General features: G+C 42.0%; 1 protein-coding gene and 1 pseudogene across 5 annotated transcripts in view; both read left to right on the plus strand.

Annotated features, from left to right (window-relative positions):
• Nucleotides 1–19,882, plus strand: part of HECTD1 (HECT domain containing E3 ubiquitin protein ligase 1) — a 99,894-nt gene that overhangs the window by 13,277 nt on the left and 66,735 nt on the right. The window lies entirely within an intron of this gene.
• LOC102250986 lies at nucleotides 8,107–11,396 on the plus strand (annotated as a pseudogene).

A 19,882-nucleotide genomic window follows, 5' to 3' on the forward strand; every position in this document is an offset into this window, starting at 1 on the left:
GTGAAGAAATTGCTTTGGCATATGTCTGAGATTTTGTTGCCTTTGGATTCTTCTAGTATTTTTATGGTTTCCGGTCGTATATTTAAGTCCTTTATCCATTTTGAGTTTATTTTTGTGTATGGTGTAAGTTGGTGGTCTAGTTTCATTTTCTTGCATGTATCTGTCCAATTTTCCCAACACCATTTATTGAAGAGACTACCTTGGCTCCATTGTATGTTCTTGCCTCCTTTGTCAAATATTAATTGAGCATATTGGTTCGGGCTGATTTCTGGGGTCTCTATTCTATTCCATTGATCTATATGTCTGTTCTTGTGCCAGTACCAGGCAGTTTTGAGAACAGTGGCTTTGTAATACAGCTTGATATCTGGTATTGAGATCCCACCTACTTTGTTCTTTCTCAGGATCGCTGCAGCTATTCGGGGTCTTTTTTTATTCCAGATGAATTTTTGGAGAGTTCATTCTAGGTCTGTGAAATATGCCGTTGGTATTTTATAATTAATTCTTAAGTAAATTGTAATAATACTATGTCTTTCAAGGAATTGGCCTATTTAATATAAATTAAAATTTATGGGCATAGAGTTGTTTGTAGTATTCCTTTTTATCCTTTGGATATTTGTACAGTCTCTGGTGATAATTCTCCTTTTCATCTTGATATTGCTGATTTTTATCTTTTGATCAATCTGGCTAGAGATTTATCAAATTTATTTATCTTGTCAAAGAATCAGCTTTTGGTTTCATTCATTTTTCTCTGTTTTTCTGTTTTAAGCATTGATTTCTGCTCTTTATTATTCTGTGTTGGTTGGGTTTAATTTGCTCTTTTTTCTAATTTTTTAGGTGGAAGTTGATGTCAGTCATTTGAGATCTTTTCTAATATAACCATTTAGTACTATAAATTTCTCTTTTCTGCTTTAATTGATGTATATTTTCATTTGGTTCAAAATACTTTACAATTTCCTTTGAAACTTTCTTTTTTACCCTTTGGTTATTTAGAAGTGTGTTGCTAAATTTCCAAATATTTGGGGGTTTCATAGATAATTCTATGTTACTATTGTGGTCAGAGAACATACTTCATATAATTCAATTATTTTAAATTTGTTAAGGTTTGTTTTATGGTCCTTGATGTGGTCTATTTTTGGCGAATGGTTCACTTGCAGTTGAGAAGAAGGTATATTTTGCTCGTTTGGTGGGATGTTCTGCAAGTGTCAGATTAAGTGAAGTTTATTGATAGTGTTGTTCAGTGTATATCCTCAGTAGTTTTCTGTTTTGTTTGATAGGTTATTGAGAGGTGTTGAAGTCTCCAATTATAATTGTAGTCTTATCTATTACTCATCAGTTCTCCCAGTTTTTGCATCATATTTTTTTAAAAATGTATTTATTTTAGAGAGAAAGAGGAAGGGAGAGAGAGAGAGAAGGAGAGAGATATCGATTTGTTGTTCCACTTATTTATGCATTCATTGGTTGCTTCTTGTATGTGCCCGGCCAGGGATTGAACCCACAACGTTGGCCTATCGGGGCGATGCTTTAACCAACTGAGCTACCCGGCCAGGGCCTAGCATTATATATTTTGAAGGCTTGTTAGTTAATTTTAGGATTTTATCATTAGGTAATATCCCTCTTTATCCCAAATAATTTTCCTTATTCTTAAGTTTACTTTGTCTGATATAAATATAGCCACACAGGCTTTTTTTCTTTTTATTGATTTCAGAGAGAGGAAGGGAGAAGGAGAAATAGAAACATTGATGGGCTGCCTCCTTCATGCCCTACTCCTACTGGGGATGGAGCCCAAAACCCGGGCATGTGCCCTGACTGGGAATTGAGCCAGTGACCTCCTGGTGCATGAGACAACACTCAGCCAACTAACTGAGCCACACTGGCTGGGCTCAGGCTTTCTTTTGAAAGTGTTTGTTTGGTATATCTTTTTCCAGCCTTTAGTTTTAACCAATTTATATCATTATATATAATGTGGGTTTCTTGTAGACAGTATACTGCTGGCTTGTGTGTGTGTTAATCTTTTCTTTTTAAAAAAATGTTTTTATTGATTTTAGAAAGAGAGGAAGGGGGAGAGAGAGAGAGAGAGAGAGAGAGGGAGAGGGAGGGAGAGGGAGAGAGAGAGAGAGGTGAGAGAGAAGCATTGATTCGTTGCCTCTTGCATGCACCCTAATTGGGGATGGAACCCACAACCTGGGCTTGGGAATTGAATTGGTGACTTTCTGTGCACTGGACAACGCCCAACCAACTGAGCCACATGGGCCAAGGCTTGTTTGTTTTTTTTTTTTTTTTTTTTTTAATGCAACCTGACAGTTTGTTTTGAATTGGTGAGTTTACACCATTTTCATTTAATGTAATTTTTGGTATGTTTGGATACATGTCTAATGTTATATTATTACTTTTCTTTTTTGCTGTTCTGGTTTTTTTTTGTTTGTTTGCTTATTTGTTTCTCTGTTTCCTCTGTCTTGCCTTTTTTTCTCTTTTTTAAAAATATGGAACACTTCACAAATTTGAATGTCATTCTTGCGCAGGGGCCATGCTAATCTTCTCTGTATCATTCCAGTATTTAATATATGTGCTGCTGATGCTAGCACTCTGCCTTTTGCATTATTTGAATATTTTATTTAATTTACATTTTTTGTCTGCTTTGTCTATTTTTTAAAATATATTTTATTGATTTTTTACAGAGAGGAAGGGAGAGGGATAGAGAGTTAGAAATGTCAATGAGAGAGAAACATTAATCAGCTGCCTCCTGCACACCCCCTACTGGGGATGTGCTGGCAACCAAGGTACATGCCCTTGACGGGAATCGAACCTGGGACCCTTCAGTCTGCAGACTGATGCTCTATTCACTGAGCCAAACCAGATAGGGCTGTCTCTATTTTTTAGTGATTGCTCTAGGGATTACAATTAATTTAGAGCTAATATCTTATTGTTTAAAGTAAAATGAAGAAGACTTACAAGTGTGTAGCTCTCTATCCTCTCTCCCTTTATGTTATAGTTGTCATATTTATTAACTCTACATACATTGAAAATCTGAAGATATAGTGTTAGAATTTTTGCTTTCAGTAGTCAGTTTAATAGGAGAAAAATAATCTATTACATTACCTTGATATTTATCATTTCTGTTGCTCTTCTTTTATTCCTGAAGTTCCATATATCTCTCTGGTATTACTTTCTTTCATCCTGAAGAACTTTCTTTAGCATTTCTTTTAGGGGAAGGCTGCTAGTGATGAATTCTTAGTGTTTTGTTTTTTTTTTTCCATCTGAAAATGTCTTTATTTTGCCTTAATGCTGTGAAGATATTTTTGCTGGATATAGAATTCTGGGGTGGCAATTTTTCTAGAGTTTTAAGATATTCCACTGTCTTCTGGCCTTTATGGTTTCTTTTTAAATACATTTTTATTGATTTCAGAGAGGAAGGGAGAAGGAGAGAGAGAAACATCAATAATGAGAGAGAGTCATTGATCAGCTGCCTCCTGCACACCCCACACTGGGATTGAACCCGCAACCCAGGCATGCACCCTTGACGAGAAGCGAACCCGGGACCTTTCAGTCCTCCGGCTAGGGCTATGGTTTCTGATAATAAATCTGCATTCATTCTGATCTTTGTTTTTTTGTGTTGTTTTTCCTCTTGCTGCTTTCAAGATTTTTTGCAGTTTGATTATGATTTGTCTGTGCAAGGTTGTCTTTGCATTTGTTGTATATTTGAGGTTGCTGATTTTCTTGAATCTGTATTTCATCAAATTTGGGGGGTTACTTCTTCAAATCTATTTTCTGGACCAATTTTTTTCTCCTTTCTGGGACTCTAGTGGCACAAATGTTACACTTTTTAATATCTTCTCTTAGGTCGCTAACATTCTGTTTCATTTGCCCCCCAATCTTTTTTTCTCTATTCTTCAAATTGGGTAGTTTTTATTGATTTATGTTGAAGTTTCCTGATTGTGTCATCTTCATTCCACTCTTGAGACCATCCAGTGAATCCCCTCTCCACCCCATATTGTATTTGTCATTTCTCAAATTTTCACTTGATTGTTTTTCACACTTTTTATTTGTCTCCTGGAAAATGTCTGTTTTCAATCATTTTAAAAATGTTATTTACCTCATGGAATATAGTTATAATAGCTGATTTAGAGTTCTCTCTGATAATTTTAGCATTTATGTTGTCTCAATCTTACATTTGTTGACTGTCTTTCTTTTTGAGTTGGACAGATCACATTGTACTGATTCATTGTATCTTAAGATATTTTGGATTTTATCCTAGACATTTAGAATATTATATTGTGAGACTCTGGATTTTATAAAAATTCTCTAGAGTATGTTGATTTTTGTTGTGGCATGCAGTCAACCTGGGTAGATTAGACTGCAAGTTCTCTCTTGCCCTCTGTGGGTGGTAGGTGGTTCGAATGTCATTGGTTTCAAAACCCTTTGTTAGGATGTTTGGGTCTATTCTGCATGTGTCACTTAGAGTTTAGTCTGGGACTTGGGTGGTAGATTATGTCATAGTTCTGTTGTTAAAGTCATTAGCTCTTTTCTACATATGTGCAGCTGAGAGGTGAGCTTGGGACTTGTGTCAGGGATCCTTTTTGTAGCTTTTTCCTCCCCAAGTCTTCCCTTATCATTTGGCTTCCAGAAACCTTTTTTTACCTAGTGTTCTAGCCAAAAAGCTGGGGCTCTCTTGGATTTTAGCCACACTTTCTCTTCACTGTCTTCCCTTCTTTCCTCTTGTGCTGTCATACAATTTCTGGGACTGGGACTGCCCTGGAGGTGAAAGTAATGAGAGAAAAGAGAAGAAAATGATAGGATTCCTCTCATGCTTTTTTGACCCACAGGTGTTTCTTTATTTTTTTGTTTTGTAAAAGATTATTGATTTTTAGAGAGAGAAGGGAGAGGGAGAGAGAAACATTGATGTGAGAGCATAACATCGATTGGTTGCCTCCTGCATACCCCCCCTACCAGGGATGGCACCCACAGTCCAGGCATGTGCCCTGACCAGGAATTAAACCAGTAACCTTTCAGTGCACTGGACGACGCCCAACCAACTGAGCAACACTGGCTAGGGCATGGGTTCCTTTTCTTAGTACTCAGTCTTCCTGGGCCTTATATGCTGTGGCACCTCCACTGGACTGTGCATGTGCCACTAAGTTTTCTATGGGGCTTACACTTGCGGCTGGTTTGGGGCCAGGCTGGGAAGAAAAAAACTCCCAGGAATTTGTCCCCTCATCCTCTGGTTTTTCAGAGGCCCCTTTTCTTGGTCCTTTTAGTTTTTTGTTTGTGCTCCTACTAGATAGTTTTGGGACTTGGCCTATCCCAAGTCCCAAAACTGGAAAAGAAAAGAGGAGAGGAAAAAACACCCTTTAACTCACTTCCGTCAAGGATCGTTACTTGTTTTGACTTCCTTCCCCAATCCATCTGCTGTTGTTTACTATTCAGAGTCCTCAGTTGTTTTTTGTGTTCTGTCCAAGGTTTTTGGTTATAATCTTTGGGAAAGACAGGCTGTAACTAGCTTACTCTAGGACTAGCTCTAAATTTTACATTTATTTTTTTGGAGTTACAAAATACGTTTGTTTCAAAATTTGGAAAAATCAAAGTTTAGAGAATGAAAATTATCTCTAATTGCACAATCTAGAAGTTAGCCATTTTACCTTTTTGCTCTAGTTTTTTCTCTCATGATAAAACACCATAATGGATATTCTTTTTTCCCTTTTCTTTTACCTAAGTAGTGGCCTGGTGCATGAAATTTGTGCACATTAAAAGGGGATTAATTAGAAGAAATATTTTTAATATTGCTATTTGCCCTTTCTCTATAATAGTGTCAGAGATGAAAGAAAATTAGTAAAATGTATATGAAAATCTTCCTCCTGTCAGAGTCTGGGGCACACACCACGGGACCCAGAGTCAAGTCCCCACCCACTCACGGGGACTCAAAATTGCACGAGATCCAGACCCAGCTGGCCCCTCCCTTGTCAAGCCCCGCAGGGCGGGGGGCGCAGCCTCAGGTCCTCTGGCCCAGCACCGGGCAGAGGGTGCATCCTCAGGTCCCCCGTCAAGCCCTGCTGGGTGGGGGGTGCATCCTCAGGTCCCCTGTAAAGCCCCGCTGGGCGGGGGGCGCAGCCTCAGGTCCCCCAGCCCGGCGCTGGGGCAGGGGGGTGCGCCTTGAGGTCCCCTGTCAAGCCCCACTGGGCGGGAGACACAGCCTGAGATCCCCCATCAAGCCCCGCCGGGTCGGGGGCGCAGTGTGAGATCCCCCGTCAACTCCCTCCGAGCGGGGGGTACAGCCTCAGGGCCTCCGTCAAGCCCCGCCTGGCAGGGGGCACAGCCTCAGGTCCCCCGGCCCTGGGTGGGGGGAGCAGTCTGAGGTCCCCTGGCCCAGCACTGGGGCGGGGGGTGCATGTTGAGGTCCCCTGTCAAGGCCTGCTGGGCGGGGGGGCACGGCCTGAGGTTCCTTCATCAAGCCACGCTGGGTGGGGGGACGTGGCCTGAGATCCCCTGTCAAGCCCTGCTGGTTCGGGGGAGCAGCCTCAGGTTCCCTGCCCCGGCCCACCGCCACGCAACCTCAGGTCCCTGCTGATTGCTCGTTAAGGCTTGTTACAGGAACTCGGCCTCCACTGTGGGTTCAGCCATCTAGTGTTATGGAAACCCCGTCTCCTCTGTGGGCACTGCCATCTTTGTGATGGTGTGATGGTCAATTTGCATGTTCCCTCTTTATTAGATAGGATATTTCTATTAAAGTATATTTGTATCATAGCAAGTCCTTAGTAAGCAGTTTTTAAAAACCTGTGTAATCATGTACGTGTCATATACTTAGTCATGCCTTTATTATTAGATCTGTAGGTTATATCACAGTGAGCACCTTTGTATATACATTATTGCCTGATAACATATTTTTTGAATTGTTGACTTCAAAATAACATATAAATAAGGGAAAATCAAAGTTTCCTTTATCTGTTTGAAATAATATTTAATTATTTTTAGAATTTTAGCCAAATATGTTTGTATAAGATTACTTTCTTTTAACTAATATAAATGGTACTGTTTTTGGTAGAGGACCTTGTGGTTTTTTTACTGTTTTGAACTTTAGAGTTGAGTATAGGAAAATCTAATTGAAAATAATTTTACAAGGTTTTATTCCTTGCAAGCATGAATGAATAGGTTAATAACTTTTGATTTTTATCTTTTAAGAGAAATCTGAATGAACATTAAAAAATGATGTTTATATGTGCCCAGAGTGGTAGTTTTATGTTTTGTATCTGCCTCAAGTACATGTTCATACAGAAATAAAGTCTGTACCAAGCATACAGAAATAAAATGATTGATTGAATTTACTTTGGTATTTATTTTTTACTTTTGCTATTTTAATGTATATTTATTTCGGAGAGGAGGGGAGAGGGAGAGAGAGAGAAATATCAGTGATGAGAGACTATCACTGATGGGCTGTTTCCTGCATGCCAAACACTAGGGATCAAGCTTACAACCCGGGCATATGGCCTGACCGGGAATTGAACGGTGATCTCCTGGTCCATAGGTCGACGCTCAACCACTGAGTCATGCTGGCTGGGCCAACTTTTGCTATTTTAATTAGACACTTTTTATATCCTGAAGTCTTTTTGTGTGTGTGCGTGTGCATTTGTGTGTACGTGTATACAATGTTAGATTCTTTTTTATTTTCTTGGTGGGGATTGACTATTCTGTATTTAATTGTAAAGTTTGTTAATCCTGTCATAGTCAGCCAAATTTTATGGAATGAAGTTAAATAATGATCAATTTAGCAAAAATTTAAAGGTAATATCTTTCTAAGTGGCCTAGGAGTGGTGAGATAAATACTCTAAATCAGTGGTTCTCAACCTTCCTAGTGCCGCGACCCTTTAATACAGTTCCTCATGTTGTGGTGACCCCCAATTTCATTGTTACAAATTGAACATAATTAAAGCATGGTGATTATCACAAAAACAATATGTAATTATATATGTGTTTTCCGATGGTCTTAGGCGACCCCTGTGGAAAGGTCGTTCGACCCCCAAAGGGGTCGCGACCCACAGGTTGAGAACCGCTGCTCTAAATGCTCCTGGTGGGATTATGCATTAGTATAGCTTCAGAAGTTTGATAATACCTGTCAGACTAAAAATGTACACATAGAAACACTTCTGAGAATCTTTCCTTCATAAACACTGGTGCAGTTGTGCAAAGATATATTTTAAGATTATTCGTTGCATGCAACCTCATCTTTGTTAGTGCACAAAATGGTGCCTTACAGCCTCCTGGTTATCCAGCTGCAGAGTGAACTACCTCTAACCCTCTTTGAGAAGATTGTGTATGAACACCTGGTGACTCATCCAATCAGGAAATTGAGCAGGGCAAGACATACCTGTGGCTGCTGCCCATCCATATGGCCATGCAGGATGCCACAGCCCAGATGGCCATGCTGCATCTCATCCGCATTGTGCTACCCAAGAAAGCCATGCCGTCCACCATCCACTATGACCATCTGATTGAGGCCCAGCTTGGAGGCCAGAAAGACCTGTGTCAGGCCAAAGACATAAGCCAAGAAGTGTATAATTTCCTGGCAACTGCAGGTGCCAAATATGGTGTGGGCTTCTGGTAGCCTGTCTTTGAAATCATTCCCAGATTATTCTGGAAGACAATGCATACCCTGGGGTTCTTCTGATTGGCACTGATTTCCATACCCCAATGATGGTGGCTTGGGAGGGAGGGGGCATCTACATTGGAGTCTGGGTGCTGCTGTTGTGAACGTCATGGCTGAAGTGCCTCAGGGTGATTGGTATGAAGCTGATTGGCTCACTCTCCGGTTGGACCTCACCCAACAATGTGTTTTTAAAGGTGGCACTGGTGCTATTGTGGAGTACCATGGGCCTGACGTAGACTCCATATCCTGCTCTGGCATGGTGACAGTCTGCAACATGGGTCCAGAAATTGGAGCCAGGACTTCAGTGCTTCCTTATAACCACAGGATGAAGAAAATATCTGAGCAAGACAGGCTGGGCAGACATTGTCGACCTTGAAGATGAATTCAAGGATCACTTGGTACCTGACCCTGGTTGCCATTATGACCAAGTGATTGACATTAACCCGAGCAAGCTGAAGCTTCACATCAGTGGGCCTTTCACCCCCAACCTGGCTCATCCTGTGGCAGAAGTGGGAACTGTGACAGAGAAGCAAATATGGCCATTGGACATCAGAGTGGGTCTGATCGGCAGCTACACCAACTCCAGTTATGAGGACATGGGTGTTCAGCAGCTGTGGCCAAGCAGGCATTAGCCCATGGACTCGAGCAAGTCCCAGTTCACCATCACACTGGGCTCTGAGCAGATCTGTGCCACCATTAGGTGGGACAGCTATGCACAGGTCCTGAAGGATGTGGATGGCTTTGTCCTGGCCAATGCCTGTGGCCTCTGCATTGGCCAGTGGGACAGAAAGGACATCAAGAGGGGGAGAAGAACATAATCGTCACCTCCTATAATAGGAATTTCATGGGACATGATGATGTGAGCCCTGAGACCCATGTCTTTGTCATGTCCCTAGAGATTGTCATAGTACTGGCCATTGCTGGCACCCTGAAGTTCAACCCAGAGACTGACTTCCTGATAGGCAAGGATGGCAAGAAATTCAAGCTGGAGGCGCCGGATGTGGATGAGCTTCCCCATGCAGAGTTTGACCCTGGGCAGGACACCTACCAACACCATCCCAAGGACAGCAGTGGGCAGTGGGTGGTGTGAGTCTCACCAGCCAGCACCTCCAGCTTCTTTAAGCCTTTTGACAAATTGGATGGCAAAGACCTAGAAGACCTGCAAATCCTTAAGTCAAAGAGAAGTGTATCACTGACCACATCTCAGCTGGCTCAAGTTCCGTGGGCACCTGGACATCTCCAACAACTTGCTCATTGGTGCCATCAACATCAAAAATGGTGAGACCAACACTTTGTATAATGCCGTCACCCAGGAGTTTGACACTGCCCGCTACTACAAGAAACATGGTATCTGGTGGATGGTGATTGGAGACAAGAACTATGGTGAGGATTCAAGCCAGGAGCATGGCAAAACTGGAACTCTGTCACCTTAGGGGTCGGGCCATCATTACTAAGAGCTTTGCGAGGACCCAAGAAACAAACCTGAAGAAACAGGACCTGCTGCCCCTCTCACCTTTGCTGACCCAGCTGACTACAACAAGATTCACCCTGTGGATAAGTTGACCAGGGTCTGAAGGACTTTGCCCCTGACAAGCCCCTGAGATGCATCATCAAGCATTCCAGCTGGACCCAGGAGATCATCCTTCTGAACCATACCTTCAACAAGACCCAGATCGAGTGGTTCTGTGCTGGCAGTGCTCTCAACAGATAAAGTAGCTATAACTTAAGGTTCTGCTCTGCCACAACCTCCCACCCTGCTCCTCTGACACAGCTCTAGTGTCACAAGTGCAATTCTGCATGTCATCGAAAGGAGATCTGATCTGATACAGCTGTGGCTTCCTTCACTGAGATGGTGTGGCCAGACCTCCTGTCCTCCCCTCCCTAAGAACACTAGTGACCCATGGTTGGAGAGTTGTTAAATAATGTTTCAGCCCCTGCCTTCCCTTTTTTAGTTTGGTTCAGATCTTGAGCAGCTCCATGCAACTGTATTTATTTTTGATGAGAAGACTCCCATCTAAAGTTTTTTCCCTGTCTGATCATTTCACTGGTAGCTGAAGGATTTTAGAGAACCTTTTGCTCTTGCAAGGAAAGTAAGAAGCCGTACTCAGTGACTTTTTTTTTTTTTAAGGATTGTTTATTGCAGCATTGCTTCAAATAGTAAAATACTGGAAACCAATTAAATGGCTAATAATGTGTGGCAATTCATTATATTGGATACTATGTAGAATTAGAAAGATAGAGCTAGGTCTGTTTATATTTATGTGGAAAGGTGGTCACAACATATCTATTGAAGAAATGAGCAAATTATAGGATACTATTTATAGTATGATCCTACTTATAAATAACAAAAAGCTTAATGACTAGGCACTGGAATCATCTGGTGACTTGTTTTCTCACATGCCCTGAATACTGGCTTTTTCTAATTGGGATCTCTCCTGGGTTTGTTAGTTGCAACACCTGCTGGCTTTGTGATGTGGCTACTTGGACTTCCTTACACCATGATGGTTGTGTTTCAAGAGCAAGAGACCCGAGAGAAGCCAGTAGGAGCTTTTATTGGTTTATGGTTTAGTTTTAGAACTCACAAAGTGGTCACTTTCATTGTAATCATAAACCTGTTCAGATTCAAGGGGTGAGAACATAGGCCCTCTCAATGGGAAGAGTATCATAGTCACACTATAAAAAAAGAATATATGGAGATGTGGGATGGGAGATAATGTGGATATTGTTTGAAAAATGCAGTCTGCCACATAATTCTTCAAGCTTCCATCCTTTTTACATGCCATTCTTTTCTTTTTTAAAAAAGTATTTTTTTTTATTGATTTCAGAAAGGAAGGGAGAGGGAGAGAGGGATAGAAACATCAATGATAAGAGAGAATAATTGATTGCATGCCTCCTGAATGTCCCTTACTGGGGATCGAGCCTGCAACCTCGGGCATGTGCCCTGACCGGGAATCAAACCATGATCTCCTGGTTCATAGGTTGACACTCAACCACTGAGCCACGCCAGCTAGGCTGCACATGCCATTCTTAGAGTACAGGAGCTTGCCTGCTTGGCCAACTTCTACGGTATCATTTATTGAACATCTTTTATGTCCCGAGCACTGTACTACGTATATTATATTATCTTAAATACTTGCAATAACTCCTGAAGTCAGAGAATCCTTGATTTAACTGGAACTACTACTTTTTTTGTGAGGTTTTTCTTTCTGCAAATCCCCTGAGTTGAGCTTTCTATCTAAGAACTTTTTATGAACCTATTTCTTTTAGGTTTCTATTATAGCACTCATTTATTTGTACTTAATTACATTATCTTTTTCCTTATTAAACTGAACTTCTTCAGACGGGTTATTTTCATGTATTTGTCAAATATTTGAGTGTCTATTAGGTAATAATTACTGGGCTTGGTTGTTGGAAAACAAAGATAAGTTATAGACCCTGCTGTCAAGAAGCTCATGTTTTCATGGAGGAGACAGGTAAATGGGAAAATATGATATAGTTTGATGGATGCTTTTTTAAAAAAAATTTTTTTTAATTGATTTTTAGAGAGAGGAAGGGAAAAGGAGAGAGAGAGACATCAATGTGACATCAATCTGCTGCCTCCTGCACGTCTCCTACTAGGGATCGAGCTCACAACCTGGGCATGTGCCCTGACTGAGAATCGAACTAGCAACCTTTTGGTGCTTGGGAGGAGGCTCAGCCAAGTGAGCCACACTGGCTGCTTGTGATAGATTGGATTCACTGAATGCTCTGAGGTTGGCCTAAGGCAGGCTTCCTAGAGGAGGTACTTTCTGACCTGAGCCTTCATAGATTTTTAAAATACAAATTTAAAAGTTGCTTTGAAAAGACGAGAAAAAAAAGGAGAAAGGGGTATATAGAGGGCATGTGCAAGGGCATAAGGATCTGGAAACTTTAGAGTCGGGTGGGAATTATGAGTATTATCTATATATATATAAAAGGCTAATATGCTGAGTGTCCCTCCCACCATCTGACCAGTTTCTATAACGTGCACTGACCACCAGGAAGCAGGTGCTCAACGCAGAAGCTGCCGAGCTGCAGTGACTTGGCAGCGGCGGTTCTCAGGTGCTGCACGCACCCCAAAACCAGAGAGGAGGGAGCCCAATTCCTCCTGGGGCTGCACGATTCCACCTTCGGCCGTGGGTTATATTGGTGCTGGGGCACTGTCGGCCCCGAATCTGGTTTACTTCACACTTGTGTTTGCGTTCCACACCCTGTACGACAGCAACTTTGCAGAGTGCCCTCTCACACTCCGGGACCCCTCGGGGGATGTTGGAGAGCCGGTTTAGGCCCTATCCCCGCAGCCCAGGCCGAGGGACCCCACCTGCCAGAGGGACCCCGCTCACTCCATCATGCCAGGGAGGTACTGAGGGAGGTTGGCTCCAGGGTGTGTCCGACCTGTCTCACCCAGTCCCGCCCCGCCAGCCACCTTCTAATTAATTTCATTTCAGTGTGCACGAATCCGTGCACCAGGCCACTAGTTTCTAATGTTTGGTAAAGCAGGAGTAGAGTGTTTGTATGTGAAGGGGTAGAGAGGGCAATGAATGAGGCTGATCACAGGCCAGATGTGTAATCCTGATGAATTTGGATTTTATCCTCAAGGTAGTAGGGAACTAATGAGGAATTAAGCCAGATATGACAGTCTCAGATTTGTGTTTTAGAAAAATTACTTTGGTGATAGACTAGTGAATGGACTAGAGGAAGCTGTTGCAGTTATCCAGGTAAGAAATTATAAGGGTTGAAATTCAAGGGAAGGGACATATACTAAAGAGTTAGGAGATAAAACCATCAAGATTGGGTTCTGGATTTTAAATTTTAGAAACAAATTTGGAAGAATTTTATGATTTTTAAAATCTGACTAACCTGGTAGATGGTAATTTAGGGAGTAAGTGATATTTTTTTGGTAAGGAAATTTTGTCTAGTTTTGGACAGGTTGTGTTTGATGGTTCCTGAAACATCTCCAGGAGGCAGTTGTGTCTGTAGTTCTGGAATTTAGGAGAGCAGTTTGGGTTGAGCAGTGGTTGGCAAACTGCGGCTCGCGAGCCACATGCGGCTCTTTGGCCCCTTAAGTGTGGCTCTTCCACAAAATACCGGCTCTTCCACAAAATACCAACTTCTGCGCATGGGCCACGAAGTTTCAATTGCACTGTATGTACGCGCCCGCACGTGGTATTTTGTGGAAGAGCCACACTCAAGGGGCCAAGGAGCCGCATGTGGCTCGCGAGCTGCGGTTTGCCGACCACAGGGTTAGAGTCTAGACTTGGCATTATGCTATACCATGAAAAGATGTAAATGGATTTACTTTTTTATGTTGTGGGAAGGACGTTTGTGAGGGAGGCATTCAATAAAACTTGAGTATGTATAGAGAACCCTTCTGGGTGCTATATGAAATAAATCTCTACTTCTGAGAGCTTATAGGTTTTTTGGAGAGAGTTACAGTAGATAACAGAAAAAGAAAATGTAGATTGCAAAGTAAAGTAAGACCAAAAAGAGGAGTTCTGTTTTGGTTAGTTAGAACATTTGTAAGTCTGAAAGCTGAGGAGGTGACATTTAGGCTGAGACAGGAAGGATGACAAAGAAGCAGCTATGGTAAGAGTTGGAAGAGTTCTTCCAACATTCTGTATTTTAGGCAGAGGGATCACACACATTAGCATCTTTATTTTTCTCTCTGTCTCTATGGAAAACCAGGAGTTTATACCAATACCTCCAGTTCCAGTCTAACACCACAGGATTCATTCTAGTTTTCTCCTTCAGTATTTGTAACTTTTCTACCATGAGAAACCTGGCTGCTAGTATCCTTTTTTCTTTCTTTTTTTTTAAATTTATTGATTTTAAAAAATTGTTTTTGGAGAGAGAATGAGAAAGGGGGAGTGTATGTGAGAGAAACAGAACACATAAATTTTATTGTTCTACTTATTTATGCATTCATTGGTTGATTCTTCTATGAGCCCTGACTGGCAATCAAACTCACAACCTTGGTGTATCGGCATGGTGCTCTAACCAGCAGTTACCCATTCAGGGCCACTCCTATTATCCTGATATGTTGTTTATTTATTTAGTCATTTTCCTTGTATGTATCAGTTGCCATTACTGGGGCATTCCCCTGCAGAGATGCCCCCTTTACCTTGTTTATGCTCTGACACTCTACACCAGACTGATCCTCTCCTCCCTGTAGAGATACCCCACTTAACAGTAGTGCTAGACATCTCTTATGTGGATGTCTAAGTTATTTCAGTAGTTCAAACAGGGTTTGAAGTTGGCTTGGAATAGGGTTGTAAAAGGACGTGGAGAAAAATGGACAAATCCTATATAATAAAAGAGAAACATGCAAATTAACCATCCCTCTGCTATGCTCAAGCCACACCCACAAGCCAATCAGGAGTGAGTATGCAAATTAACCCAACTAAGATGGCAGCAGCCACGGAGCTGGAGCGAGTAGGAGGCTTGGGTTGTCCCCGGCGATGGAGGAAGCCAAGCTTCCTGCCTGCCCTGGCGGGCCCTCAGCTCCGCTCAAGGCTACAAAGTTTCAATTATAGAAGATAAATAAATCCCAGATACCTGCTTCCAGCCAGCTGTGGCCTTCGCTCAAGGAGGGGCTGGGAGCCTGGGTTACCAGGGGCAACCCAGGCTTCCAGCCAGACCTGGGCTCTGCTCAAGGCTACTAAGTTTCAATTATAGAAGATAAGTAAATCCCAGAAAAAAGAAAAAAAAAAGGAGAGGCTGGGAGCTTGGGTCACCGGGGGGCGTGGCCAGCCTGAAAACGGCCATCAGCCCCTCACCCAGGCTGGCCAGGCACCCCAACGGGACTCCCCCACCCTGAAGGGGCTGTGGGCAGCCTGAAAATGGTCCTCAGCCCCTCACCCAGTCTGGCCACACCCCCATGGGGTGAGGGTCCCCGCTGGGGGGCTTGGCCAGCCTGCAAACAGCCCTCAGCCCCTCACCCAGGCTGGCCAGGCACCCCAGCGGGACCCCCACCCTGATCTGGGACACCCTTCAGGGCAAACCATCCAGCCCCCACCCATGCACCAGTCCTCTATCCTATATAATAAAAGGGTAATATGCAAATTGACCCTAACAGCAGAACGACTGGGAATGACTGGTCATTATGACACATACTGACCACCAGGAGGCAGACGCTCAATGCAGGAACTGCCCCCTGGTGGTCAGTTTGCTCCCACAGGGGGAGCTCTGCTCAGCCACAAGCCAGGCTGACGGCTGCCAGCACAGCAGTGGTGGCGGGAGCCTCTCCTGCCTCCTCAGCAGCACTAAGGATGTTCAACTGCAGCTTAGGCCTGCTCTCCGCTGGCAAGTGGACATCCCCCGAGGGCTCCCGGGCTGGCAGAGGGATGTCTGACTGCCAGCTTAGGCCCGTTCCCCTGGGGAGCGGGCCTAAGCCAGCAGGTGGACATCCCTCGAGGGATCTCAGACTGTGAGAGGGCTGAGGGACCCCCTCCCCCCTGAGTGCACAAATTTTTGTGCATCAGGCTTCTAGTTTAGAATATATTTCACAGGAAATTTTATGGGATTTAACTGATGGATTAGATGTGTAGTGAAGAAAATGGGGTAAAAACTAAGGATTCTCAGGTTTCTGGCTTTCTGGATGATTGTGACATTTACAAAGATAGTGATTTGGGAGTGGAGGAACATATTAGGTGCTTTGTTTTTTGAATGTGCTCCTTTTAAGATGCCTGTGATAATTCTAAATGGAGATTGTGATATGAGTTTGTTGGTCTGGGGTGTAGATAACATTTTGGGGATTCTTAATAGTATGTGATGACATGTATATTCATGGTGTATGAACTAAGGGAATAGATGAGATCAACTAGAGAGAAGAGAAGGGAGTTTTTGACTGAGGCTACAGTGGAAAACCAAGTCAAGAAAATGTTTATATGTTTATGTTATAATGGCTGTATTAAAGCAAGATATCCACTAGAGAGACTATGTTAGGAAACAACACTTGTTAGTAATTTGTTTTACTTTCAGTATGAATTTTCAAGTAATATAGCTACAGTTCTTCCAACATTCTGTATTTTTTAGAATTCATTAATATGGGCATGTTTTTCTTTACCTCTTTGCTCAATTTATAGTTAATTTGTATTGTTGAGATTTTGTAATTTGTATGGTTCTAAGTTGAAAAATAAGTTATTATATATATGTGTGTAGTGTATATATGTATTAATATGGTTAAGTACCTTCTCATTGATGAAAAAATAACCGAGGAGCTAGAAAAATATTTCCCCCATATCCATTAGCCAAAAGTACAACAGATGTTCTGTACCATACATTTAAAAAGTTCACGAAGCAGGTTTTCATTATGGCTGACATGAAATAAGTTACATATGCAGAAAATCTTTATTTTTCTTTTAGAAATAAAATTAATTGCAGTTAAAAATCTAAGAACCTATGTTTAGAACTTTTTTTTTTAAATTGGCCTTTTAACAATACTTGTTCAGGAGTTTCATTACAGCAGGGAACATAGTTTCCCCCCAAATTTGCAAATATGTACTACATACATCCATGAAATACAGAAGTTATACTAAATGTTTCTCTTACTTTTTTTTTTTTTTTTAATGTGCAGTTTTTGTCCTGGATAAGAAGTATAGGTGAATAATTTTATTTTTAACCTAAATCATATGATAGATTCATCCATGCCATTTGATTCAAGGGCTGTCAACATCAACATTTTAGTATTTATTCAAAAGCTACTGCTTTCTAAAGAAAACATCATTACTTTTTTTTTTTTTAAATCCTAACTCAAGGATATGATTATTGATCTTTAGAGAGAGAAAGGGAGGGGGGTGGGGAGAGAAGAAAGAAATACTGATGTGAGAGAAAAACATCGATTGATTGCTTCTTGTATGCATTCTGACTGGGAATCAAACCTGCAACATAGGTATGTGCACTGACTGGGAGTTGAACCCTCAACTTTCTTGGTGTACAGGAGGACGCTCTAACCAACTAAGCCACCTGGCCAGGGCCCAAAACATTACTTTTTTAGACTATGTTGTTCCTCATTATTATTAATACTTTTATTATCTCTTCTTATCTCTTCAGTTTATTAGAGAGTAGCAGAAATACTTTCAGATTCTGATATGCTAGTCAGTTTTCTGCCTAGCAGAACAAGAGCCACAAAACATTTCTCCTGGCCACAAAGCATTTCTTCCTCAGAAAAATTACTAGTGACTTCTGATGTCCTGAATTTTTGGGTCAAAGAGAAAGATCTCCAAACTGAGACTACGTGTTAGTTTTGGATGGATTTGGTGGCTTGAGATGATAAGCCAGCTGCGGGGGTCCCTATTTTTACATTGCATGGCCAAGCTCTCTGCAAATGGAAATACTTGTACTGAGTTTTGGGGATGTTTGCTACTTCCTGCTTTGTGGTTTTGGTCCTCCCACTATGGTAGGATCCCTGGCCAGCATTGTGGCTTATCATGTCAGCCCCATTGGCTACCTTGTCATGTTGAGGTACTATTGCCTCTGCAGCACAAGTTTTATTTCCTTCAATAAAAGATGAGAATTAAAAAAAAGTGTTGTCGCCGAAACCGGTTTGGCTCAGTGGATAGAGCGTCGGCCTGCGGACTGAAGGGTCCCAGGTTCGATTCCGGTCAAGGGCATGTACCTGGGTTGCGGGCACATCCCCAGTAGGAGATGTGCAGGAGGCAGCTGATCGATGTTTCTCTCTCATCGATGTTTCTAACTCTCTATCTCTCTCCCTTCCTCTCTGTAAAATATCAATAAAATATATTTAAAAAAAAGTGTTGTCTATAATAATAAAAATGTAATATGCTAATTAGACCGGACAGCCGAACAACCTTCTGGAAGTCCTTCTGGACTAAGCCACGGGGGCGAGGCAGAGGCAATTAGGGGCAATCAGGCAGGCAGGCGAGCAGCTATGGGTGATCAAGCAGGCTGGCAGAGGCGGTTAGGAGTGATCAGGCAGACAGGTGAGCAGTTAGGAGCCAGTGGTTCCAGATTGCGCGGGATCGGGCCTAAACTAGTAGTCGGACATCCCCCGTGGGGTCCTGGATTGTGAGAGGGTGCAGGCCAGGCTGAGGGACACCCCTTCCCCCAATGCACAAATTTCATGCACCGGGCCTCTAATGTGTGTGTGTGTGTGTGTGTGTGTGTGTGTGTGTGTGTGTGTGTGTGTATTTGGCTAATATGCAAAATGTCCCCCCAGGAGTTTGACTGGGAGACCGGGAGTTCAGTTACTTGCTATGATGTGCGCTGACCACCAGGGTGTGGCGCAGAAAAAAGGAAGACCCCAGCGGGCAGCCGGAAGGCCCCAATCGGCCATGATTGCTGGCCAGGCCAAGGAACCCCATCCATGCACGAATTTCGTGCACCGGGCCTCTAGTTGGTTAATAAAACCACCTGTGTTTAATCAGTGGCTGGTCAGTCATTGAATGCAAGATAGCTTCTAAAATCTTTGTGATAAATTCCTGCTGCATAGATTATCTTAACTTAAGATCATCTATGTAGATATTAAAGGGTAGAGCTGCTTGAAGTTCATACAGATAGTTTTAAAAAGTTGCTAAAGATATGCACACATTAAGAATTGAAGGAAAAATAATTTCACCAAAACATGGAGAGCACTGTTTTGTGTTATTTGTAGCCCATATGCAAAGAGTTAGAATAATGTATTTGATGTCATATACTAAGATTTCTACTAAATGTAAATTATGTAAATGTTGATTAAAATATAGGGGATATTATTGATAACTCAAATTCTGCTTTGATAAAACTGTCTTATTCAGGTTTATAATAGCATGTGTTAGACTGTTCATAGGAGGGCAGGGTAGCTAAAATTAATTATTTTAATATTGTGACAAGGTACTTTGCTAAATGTTTAATGTATATAATTTCATTTAATCTTTATAATATCCATATAAAGTAGGGATTGATAAGATCTTATCTTTGTTTTTTTTTAAAATTATGTTTTTGCTTTTTAGAGAGAGAGGAAGGGAGAGGGATAGGGAGATAGAAACTTTGATGAGAGAGAAACATCATTGATCCGTTGCCTCCTGCATGCTTTCTACTGGGCATGTGCCCTGACTGGGAATCAAACTAGTGACCTCTTTGTTCATGGGTGGACGCTCCATCACTAAGACACACCAGTGAGGTGATATTATCTTTGTTTTATGAAACAGGACCAGAAAGGTTACATAGCTGTTGTTCTGTGTTTTAACCTGGTCTGTTAAACCCCAAATCAACATTTGTTCCCATAAAATATGA

This window comes from Myotis brandtii, unplaced genomic scaffold (genome assembly GCF_000412655.1).
Source record: "Myotis brandtii unplaced genomic scaffold, ASM41265v1 scaffold667, whole genome shotgun sequence".
In the NCBI taxonomy this organism is placed as follows: Eukaryota; Metazoa; Chordata; class Mammalia; order Chiroptera; family Vespertilionidae; genus Myotis; species Myotis brandtii.